Consider the following 10236-nt stretch of genomic DNA (forward strand, 5'->3'; position numbering starts at 1 on the left):
TCATAGGCGGCTTGAAGTCGATGAAATGATGGTGCAACTGATGGCCATATTCCAACAGATTTCCATCGCTTGCAGCAGAGAGAAAATCTGATCTTTTGCTGATTTTCCTGGAATGCCTCTTTGGTATGGGTCAATGATGTTCTGAACGTATGGAGCTATCAGGCCTAGCAAGATAGCGGAAAATATGTTATAAATGGTACTCAGCAACGTGATACCTCTGTATGCTGCACTGCGTGATATCTCTCTTTTTATATACGAAGCAGATAATGCCTCGTTGTCAATCGTCAGGCATTGATTCACTCTTTCACACCTTGAGCATCAATTGATGAACCATTGATCAGTTGATCCCCTCCATATTTAACCAATTCGGCTTCCATTGAGTTCGTTGTGGATCTCCAGAGGACTGTGATCGGTTCACTTCAAAGTCATACGGGAATCAACTGCACTCAATTTATGATCATCCAAGACTTCTTTCCTCATCAAGGCAGGGATTTATCAGTATATTATATTGGCGAGTATCATCGATATACCCCACTTTCAGCAAATCAGTGGTATGAGGTGACGGCAAGAAAGTGCAACAACCCTGTCGGGCAGACCAAACTAAGTGGCCGAAAAAAACCTCCGGGGAACGCTATTCTCGCTTTAGCTTACTGGCCGTGATGCAGTAGTCGAATGCTCCAAGGTTAGAGTGATTAGACCGGAGTCTGCACGGGGACTCAAATGAAGTGGCTTCAGCCACGAAACCTGACCAGAGTATGCTTATACCATGGAAGCTAGGATAACCTTCTGAATTTACATATTCCAGGAGAATTCCTGGTTCATGTACTTTCAGCCTGGTTGTAGCGGTTACCCCCTAGTCAGAGTTTCACGGCGGTTGTGTTTACGTCCAAGCAGACAAGAGACGTTCTGGCCTCAAAAGTGCAGTTGCGTTTCAACTTGGGCCTGGTACTCCGTAATTCAGTAGAGATTTAGATAGGCCTTGCACCCACCAGTATAAATGAGCCAGTATAGACTGCTACCGTGCTCGTCTTAACGGGGCTTTACATGTAAGAAAATACCGGTAGAGATAGAGAAGTTATTCCTAAATAAAGGGGCTGCACTTATTACCGCAGTTGTGACTGATTCAAAGTCCTCCATTAGAAAACACTTCCACACTGAGGGTCGAAGCTATAATATTTCAACTACTTCGAAACTGAAGAAACCCGAGGCGAAAGGACCATTAGTTCCGTTCATGCGAGGATCGGAAGTCTCTCGGGACGGGGAAGCGATCCTTACTACTCCCTGCAAACTGATTTTCCCTTTCCATGGAGGCGAAAAAGTGGGTTATATAGAACGCTGTTCTTCGATTATCCATCAAATCGATAATCACTAGTCTGCGAGTCTATTATTAGTCTAGTATTATTTGATGAAGGCGGCTAAAAACATTTAATTGGGGATATGCTGAAAATGACGGTGACTTTGCCCGGTGCAACATGCAATAAAAAATATGGAAGACGGTAGAATTGAATCGGTCAACATAAGAGTTTCCCCAATTCAGATCATGACTGCAAAAGAGCACAATTTGCAAGCGTTCAAAAAGCTCGAGCCTCAAGAACTCCTGATAAAAAGGGTAAGTGCGAAGGATTTCTTAGTTTCGATAAAGATAGGCCAGGTCCATTGTCTACGGTAACATAGGGCAAACTGTCGGCCCAGGCTACTGCATAGAGATAACGAAACTCCGAAAAGTAAAAATTTTAAAATCAATAATAGGAACATATAGAACTTAATATAAACACATATCGGTGCTAGGTGTTAATAACTGGTACAACAGACTATCCTAGAGGGTAGCAGGTGACCCCACTTTCAACTAGCCTTGTCTCGGCAAAAAGGGGCTCTGCCGAGATCGCCTTACTTTCCCCGATAATACTTAGTCCATGATAGCCAATTTTGAGAAACTAATAAAACCAAAAACCCTTCAAAAATCTGGGTGTACCAATGTTGAGGGGAAAGGAGCATCCGGCGCACCTGTGGCTAAGCCAAAACCGAAGCGGTAGCGGTGCTTTTCAACACAAAAGGCAGGAAAGAGGGCTTGGCCGGCAACGTTAAAGCCCTCATTTGCAATCAAGGCCATCGTAGCCGATGGATAAGTCTTGTATGACGACACGGTTACGATACTGAGCAGTACGAATGCAAAACATTAAGCTTTATTTTGAATCGGTGGGCGTATACCGTAAAACATTACGGCTAAACTTTGCCGACGAGAATCTAAACGAGTTGGTCATGCATACTCCTCCTCCCTCAACGATGTGTGGGAGTGTGCGCGAGTAACCCTGAGCTGCCATCGTTCAAAAAGTGCTTCCTTTGGTTTCCAGAAGAAGAGCGTAATGGTGCTGAGGTTTTGGAACACCTTGGTATACAGAATAACCTCAACACCTCCACCTGGACAAAAAAGTCTTCACGCAAGAATTTGCGAACAACCTAGACGTAATAATTACCGACAAGTTTGCGGACACAGTATGTGACTGCTTGAATGCAAATCTGGATGAAATCCACAGTTGGTGCCTCCGTAATGGACTCACGGTGAACGCTAGGAAGGCTGGACTAGTAATGTTCACCATACGCTACCCACCTTAGCAGGGGAAGAAAATCCAGTTGGTACACACAGTCAGCCTACACACGGCCTTCCGGAAAAAACCAGAGAACTACGAATGTTCTTAGCTATAATATGTTAAATTGACAGCAAGGCTGCCTTCCGGATAACACTGGAACTCAAAAGCTGCTCAACATCTATCCAACCACCAACAAAAAATGACGGGTCAAATACGAGTTGTAGTAGTTAGATACCAAAATATATTGTAACCATGCGGCATAGCGCGTTAGCCACACATACGCGCCATAGTACACGGTCCACAGAACTGCATTTCAACTCCTTCCAGGACTCCCCGGGGTGGCCACATTTCTTCTCTGCTGTTTTGTGCTCCGTCCTGTAAGTTGGGGCTTAAGAATATACTCAAAGACTTTCCTGCTTGTCGTAAAAGGTGACTAAACCTAGCGCTTCTAGTGCCTCGAGCGAAATAGTTGGCAGATATACAAATTGATCAACGCCTTCGATGCTCTGCGCATTAATGCAGACATGGAGAGTACGATAAATCGTCAGACTGAGAAACTTGGTTTTGATGATGTTTATTTTTATTCCAACTCTACTTGTCTCTCTTTCTAAATCCTGCGCCATTTGTAGGAGGTTCATGATCCGGTAAGAGAACAAACAGATGTCATCAGCATAGTCGAGGCGTTTGCGGAAAGATGCCATAATCCATTCAGTTAGTCCTCCGGCAGCACGAAAAATATAGATAACAAGAAGAAATAGTATCGGTGACAAGGTGCAACCGTGACGGAGTACGCCATAATATGTCGCTCTAATAATGACTAGATATACTCCCTGTTCACACTGTGGAAAGGCTTTTCGTAGTCGATCAAGAACAGGTGCAACGAAGATCTAAACTCAACGCACTGTCTCAAAATGATTCGTAGAGTGTTGATGTGGTCAATGCAGGAGAATCCCGAGCGAAAACCAGACAGCTCTCTGTCGATCAAACTTTCCATATGTTCTTTGATGCGTTCTAGACTTATTCTAGTTATTGTTTTGGCAACGGCAGGGAGCGCAGAGATACCCCTCCAAGTGTCACCCTAAAAACAGTACCCTTCTTAGGAATCTTAGCGATCACTCCCTTCTTCAACTCTTTGCGAAAGGTTTCAGATTCCCAAGATTTCCGTACGAGTTGAAGCAGCAGATTCACAGTAACTGCAGTTGCAGCGACAAACAATTCTACGGGAAGACCGTGAAATCCAGCGGCTTTACTCTATTCGAGGGCGGTGACTAACCATTTCATCCACAAGAGGAGATACTTCACCGGATATGATACGGTTAAGAACTGGAGTGAAGTTTTCTTCCCACCTCTTCAGTTTTTCGTGATCGTGGATGAGATTTCGCTATCATATCATATCAGGCCCAATATCGCTCGCAGCGGTCAATATAGGTTTCAACCCCTTCCGAAGTCAGCCATATCATTGATGCCCCTTGGAAACGTGACGGACGACCTGCTTGGTGTCCGAGAAAAAAAAACCTATGCTCACCGATATTCTAAGGCGGATTACTCAGTATATCTGCCGTACGATCAACAGGTTGATGTTGAACTTGGTGAGTCGCAGCTCTCCAAACCTGCGAGAAATGGCGAACGCAACACGCAAGCAAACGTAAGCGACCATAAGGTGATCCTTTTCGAGGCTGATATCAGCGCCTCTCTTGTTACGAATATCCCAGAGACGACTACTAAATCTACTGCTGATCGCAAAGTGGCCAATCTGATTGATCGTGCGGTCAGTTGGTTGAAACTCAATAAACCTTGTGGCAAGATCTCGAATAATGTGCCACCAATGACCAGGTGGTCGAAGTTACAGAAGCCCACGAAGCAAAAGATCACCCACCGCAATCACAATTTCACCTTTACGAAGCTTCTCCTGAACTGTGGGTAATTGCTCGTAAAAAGCATCTTCCCCCCTAATTCAGAAATCTCCATTGACTCATAGCACTGTACAATTGTGATGCTCTTTAATCTGAACCAGGATGCTGCAGTCAGAATCCTGTGAGAAACCGGTTCCCACATCAACAGGGCGCATCTTGCCGTAGCCGTCAGAAACAATCCGACACCGGACCCGCGTCTGGTATCACTTCGCTTTCCAGAGTACAAAAACATGTTGCCGCAAGAGCGGGACCAGTCTCTCCAGAGTCCCATCATCTTACTTCGCTTAGGCCCACAATTTACAGCTTATCTCGTTGAAATTCTCGCTCCGCATTCTGGGGACTCTACTCGCCGATATGATGGAGCGTTCGTAAATTTCAGAAATAAATCATAGTCCGTCTCTGAGGTGAGGCCGTGAAGTCAACCCCTATCCGAGGCGTTGTTAACGTTTCGGTAGCAAGTTGTTAGCCCCCATGGAATCCAAAGCTTGCATTCGCGGCATACGCTTTTGATCAGGTCTGATACTGGTGGATCTTGTGGCAATGGGGGTGGATAGCTTCAATCACTAATGGAGCGAACAAGGAAAAAGTATGGAGGTAATTCGAGATCCCAGCATCAACTACTTTCCAAGAGATGATATTAGAATTCTCCCGTGGAAATCGATAGATTGGAAGAGCAGAAGCCCTGCCAGGATGAGGACAGAGGCCCGAAAACTCTTCAAGATACAGAATCGGCCAAGATACAGAAATGCACTGACGATGTATGGCAATCGAGGAAGCAAAGCAAAATCATTTTAGGAAATTCTGTCATGGTGATCAAGAAACGAGGTAGGAGCAGGTTGTGAACCTTTTTAAGATATGAGCTGGGCTACGGACAGAAGGAAACTGTGGCAATACTTTTTTAGGTTTTTTTGGGGTTAGCTTAAAGTTCACACTATTTAGAATTGAATGAAGTTACCTGATTACTGCCAAATCAAATCGCACAATTTTTGCTGTTGAAACTTCAAAGATGATCATACATTACTGAATATATATGTAGAAGACGCTACTTTAAAAAGAGTCAGAATATTCCCCTAAACAAAAACCCTCAACGTGTAATCAACCACGTCTCTTTTCAACCGATATGTGCCCCATTGATATTGTTCTATCAGTGATCATGTCTTCGAAAAAGGTCAACTTTTTTATTCCTATTATCGCCGAATAAAACATAAAAAAGAATTCCGAGTTTCTTGACATAATCCAAAAATGAAATTTTGTCTTAATTCCAATTCTATTTAAAGTTAATTAAAGCTGAAAATTAGGCTACGTTATCAACTAATCATGTGGTCACTGTACTCTGCTGGATTCAAAACCGTCCCTAACTGACAAAATATCTGGTGGATTTAACTATGAAGCGTTTGCAGGAATAAGTATGCGAACATCTAAAGATAATAGGACGGCAAAGCCAACATAATTAGTTGAAACATAAATTCAACTTGTGTTTGTGGGGTATGTACAGTCTAAGATTAATCTTTTTACTTCTCGTGATGGCCTCATATGACCCTCTTCCATTATGAATTTCCGCTTCGACAATAAATGAAAATGCTAAGATGATAAGACGAAGCAAACAATGGACTGTGAGATTGAAGTTAGTATTAGGGTTCTGTATTTTTTTATAGAAGCGGTTGCTCGGCTCCAGTGAAGCAAATGAGAGGGGGTGGAAATTTGAAAATTAAGATAATAGCTACTTTCTTTGTACAAAGAGGGAAACTGTAATTCCAGGGTTCTTACCTTTAGTGACTTTTTCGGTAATTACAAGCATCTATGACCGGGTCGGGATTCGAACCTGGGACGCGAGATAAAGATTACGTAAGCGACGCCTCACCGATCTCAGTGATTACAACATGAAGAATGCTGTATTTAATAGTATAAAAGCGGTCAAAGAAAGTCCCAAGAATAAGGGTTGCTGGAAAAAATACGGGTGCAATTCAAATTGAATAGAAAAGACGAGAGCTGAAGGTCATCTACACAAAAAACATAATGCCCATAGACTGGATGGTCTTTACAGTATTCTCCAAATTCACTACGCAAGGAAGCTACAAAACCTTTTATACTTGATGCGTTTAGCTTCCGCATTTAGCCTTGCTTCATTATTATATATGGGAAGTTTCGTATTATTTAAAACTTTTTCCATCTGGGAATAAAATTAGAACCAAATATTCTAAAATTAGTTCCAAAATGCAACCTTCTTTCAAAAGTTTTCTAAAATCAGATCGATTAGGAAGCATGACCAACGAGTTGAAATTGAAAAGACAAGATACCCTCGGCTATGAACAACTAAGAAAAGCAACTAATACCACCATAAACACAAGAAAAATCAGCTCCAAAAAGCATATATTCATATTCTATATTGAATAGCTAAAGAATACTCGTATGTGATAGTCGCTCTAGAACAAGCAGTTATGTGACATATTGTGAAAGGCGCTACACGCGTTATCACTACTTCCTGTGGGACAATAGATTACAGATTCAAATCGTAACTCGAAAAAAATATACATTCGCAATTCCCAACATAATGAGCGACTAACATACAAAAATCTTGGCAGCAGTTAAGTTTTCAAATCATGCACTCGACTTCATACGTTAGGCCATCGTAGTAGTATCTAATTTGATACAATTAAAAATGGGATTTTATTCAATGTGTACAATTAAATCTAATATAAGCCCCTTTTTGTCTATCGGGCTATACCCTTCGATGTAGCCTCAATGGAAAGGAGGGGAAACAACCAACCAAGATAACCAATAGACGCTTTAGAAGCAAAAAAAAAGACCCCAAGGTAGTAACCCAACGTTATAGCTGTAAGCCTTTTGAAAAACGGCAGGATCGTTATCAAGATCCAGAGTAATCAGAAGAAGCATATTATATTGAACCTTTAAGCTTGAGTGTGACAAGAACTGAACTTGTCAATATTCCCTAAATGGGGCATAGCGTGTCCACTATACCTAAGTACAATTTTTGCTGGTTGGCTAAAATGTGCTTCAGCTCCCTCCAGATCTTTCTGAGGAGCATACATTCCTCCTCTACTGTTCTGTGTCATGTATTTCTAGGGCAACTCGACAATAATGGATTCCATTGCATGACATAGATAGTAATGTAGTTGTCGTTTTTGAGGTGCTAGGAAACGTATATAGGTCTTAGCGTAACACCCCTTTTATCGTGACTGAGAATCTACCTATGGAAACCTTCACTGAGGAAGCCAGAAAAAAGCAGGAAACCTGCCTTCCCGGATATGAGATAGACCTCAGACTGGTTTTTCAAAATAATAGACGGGTAAACCTTCTTGGACACCAGCCACTGCAACGGCTTAAGTGGTTGGACTAGTAGATCTAGGATTTCAAGCTCTTGCCTCAAGTTCCAATCCTACGTCATAATTTTGATCTCTGCGTTTGTTTAAATAAAGAAAAAGTTTATAGAAGCTTATATAATAATAATAATAATCGTTGGCGCAACAATCCATATTGGATCTAGGCCTTGAAGTGTGTTAGAGCACTTCATTCAAGACCGTAACGGTACACTACAGTATACTGTAGTAGGCAATGTGATCAGCATTGCGCTCGCCCGAGATTATTACCCTGATTTGACTCAGGTACTCATTCACAGCTGAGTCGACTGGTATCCGACGTCAAATCACGATACAAATTCCACTGTCACCAGTGAGATTTGAACCGCGACCTTCCGCACGACAGCCTTGTGCTCTAACCACTCAGCTATCCGGACACTTATATTAGCTAAAAAGAACTTTTCGCAGGATGAAATGCGGTCCTAATTATGTCCAACTTATCAATAAATTACCCATTCCCTAGTGAAAAACCCAAGCATTGGTTTTTAGAACGTCAATTACCTATGAGCACGACAGCATAGTACATATCTAGTCCACAAAATGAGTACACCCTGCAAAGGAATGTCCTCAGAATAGAAAGCACTCCCCATGCGCTCTTGAATAATATACAAAGCATATACCAACGTGAAAATGGTATAGATTGACACCTTGGTAAACAATGTGCTGGCTGTCTATCCTTAGATGAGAGGTATCCTCACAGCATAGTTGACAGCAGTGATGGAAACTTTCAGAAGGTAGGTAATTAGGTATCAGTGGCCGCTCGGAGGAGCCCGGTTCGCGCTGTGGTGCGCGGTGTTGATGCCACAGACCCATGCCTTCTGTGGTAAGAGTAAGGGAGCAGAGTGTAACCGGGCCAGATCTTCAGAATCAGCCCGTAGCATTTTAGAAAGAAAAAAGGTTTCCCACCCTGCAACTAGAGATCTCCCTGAGCTCTTCAAAGAATGGTTTATCTAGTGTCCATGAAAGTTCCTAAGAGTTTCTCACACCTCTCTGCAAGTTCGGAAAGGCAAGTCAATGCAGTCTGCATTGACCCGCGTCTGTCCCAAGAGCTCTTGTGATCGGATTTTATCATCTGAAGTCCGTGGCTGAAAAGTAGTGCGCGTAGATTTCGCTCCTAACAGTCGAAAGCCGGACCCCATCTTTGCTCACGGAGAGACTGCCATGAGTAGGGCTCCACCTGGCTACACCCTTAGAACACTCATTCCCCATTCTAGGTTGCTATGACTGCCTAGAGAGTTCAGTGCGTCCTTGCACTGCCCCATCAGCGTGCAGGATATTGCAACTGAGTACAATGGTCAGAGTGGCTATGTTAAGTTTCGATTATACCCCAGACATCGACAGGCTTCTAGAATCGCTAGTACTTCCGTTCGAAACACAGCAAATCATTGGAGACAGTATGACTCAGCTGCGCTGTGTGTATCCAAAAAAAATTGCCGCACCGACTCCCCAGACCATCTTTGATCCGTCCGTGAAGAACATTATATCATAGCCTAATACTGTGTCGCAGGTCTTTTATTCTACCCTGGTTGGAAAGTCCTCAGCAAAGTTCTTCGTGAAGGTCAGCTTGTGTGTGACGCAGTTGGTAGGGAATGCCCAAAGTTTAAGGTTGGCTGCCTAACAACCGAACTCATGTAGTCAAACAGGACTACACGCGACCGGGTATTTAATGTAAAGGCCCAGGTGGATCAGGTGCTGGATTACATTGACGGCAGCTGTCAGCCAGGACTGCAGAGCGGTAGCGGTCATTTGAATTCTATTAATCTTCGTTCTGACGGTTTAAAACATCAATACATGCATTACGGCGTACGGTACGATAGGGCGAAACGCGGCTGTGTATATCGAGAGAACCATCTTCAGACTCAGATAGTTTACATTCGAGAAAAGAACCATTCACCAGTCATTCACAGGAGATGGATTTCGGGTACTATTACCTTAGTGGTGAATAGCATCAGTTTCATTTTGGCTAGATTTATGCCGAGTCCACGTCTTTCAGAACACAGGTAACCCTATCCCAACGCTCCTTCCTCTATCCTGTCAAAGAGTTTAAAAAATTTCTTAATCTCCTCCTCCTTTGTCCTAACAATTCATAAATGTTTTTCGATCATACAGACTATGGCAGCTTGGTTTGATTATGCTTCAGGCTAAAGTTGCATAATTCGGCAAGTCCTCACCAGGCCTCACACCTCGCGGTGGCCGTTGGAAACCGTCTTCCGACGGGCCAACAGTGTGTATGGCTGCGTGGCCAATGGGTCTTTAATATACGAACTCTGAATACCTTGGGCACTTTTAGTTTCAAATAAGACCCTTACCCTGGTGGCCAGGCTAGCCAGGGTAGACATTTTTGCCGGACTACTCGCG

This window comes from Hermetia illucens, chromosome 6 (assembly GCF_905115235.1).
Source record: "Hermetia illucens chromosome 6, iHerIll2.2.curated.20191125, whole genome shotgun sequence".
Taxonomy (NCBI): domain Eukaryota; kingdom Metazoa; phylum Arthropoda; class Insecta; order Diptera; family Stratiomyidae; genus Hermetia; species Hermetia illucens.